Below are 1,020 nucleotides of genomic sequence, written 5' to 3'. Positions count from 1 at the left end.
GGTGTATTATCCAGGTGTATTATCCAGCTGTATTATCCAGGTATATTATCCAGGTGTATTATCCAGCTGTATTATCCAGCTGTATTATCCAGCTATATTATCCAGGTGTATTATCCAGGTGTATTATCCAGGTGTATTATCCAGCTGTATTATCCAGGTATATTATCCAGGTGTATTATCCAGGTGTATTATCCAGGTGTATTATCCAGGTGTATTATCCAGGTGTATTATCCAGGTGTATTATCCAGCTGTATTATCCAGCTGTATTATCCAGGTGTATTATCCAGGTGTATTATCCAGGTGTATTATCCAGGTGTATTATCCAGCTGTATTATCCAGCTGTATTATCCAGGTGTATTATCCAGGTGTATTATCATGTGCTGGTGAAAGGGTAGGCTGTTTTACTGTGTTTTTTTGTGTTCAGATCATAAAGATCATAAAGCCATCACATGTTCCCGCTGAGGGGCACGAGGTTTGGCTAATCCCGATGAAAACGCACTCGAGCGCACGCAAATTAACGTCATAGGATTACTGTGTCCACGGGGCTTGCCTGTTCTGTTAACCGAGAGTCTCTCCAACAGCTCTCTCTCTCACACACACACACGCACGCACACACACACACACACACACACACACACACACACACACACACACACACACACACACACACACACACACACACACACACACACACACACACACACACACACACACACACACACACACACACACACACACACACACACACACACACCAGGAGAGGAAATCTGTGACCCTGGCCTGCAGTCAGATCTGTGTTCAGATAAGACCCACAGGTAATAGAGCAATTATAGCAGTTTGAATTTTCTTCTGATTTTGGCTCAGTCGGTAGGCAGTGTTTCCCACACAGAAATACCAAGGAAATATTTTTTTTGTATAACCCTTGTAGAAATAATATTGTATTTAGCCTACATAATCAATTGCTTGTTCTCTATAGGTTGTGCCTGCTCACATCGCATCATTTCACACCAAAACAGGTGA

This window comes from Oncorhynchus kisutch, linkage group LG15 (genome assembly GCF_002021735.2).
Source record: "Oncorhynchus kisutch isolate 150728-3 linkage group LG15, Okis_V2, whole genome shotgun sequence".
NCBI lineage: Eukaryota > Metazoa > Chordata > Actinopteri > Salmoniformes > Salmonidae > Oncorhynchus > Oncorhynchus kisutch.
This window is presented reverse-complemented; position numbering follows the sequence as displayed.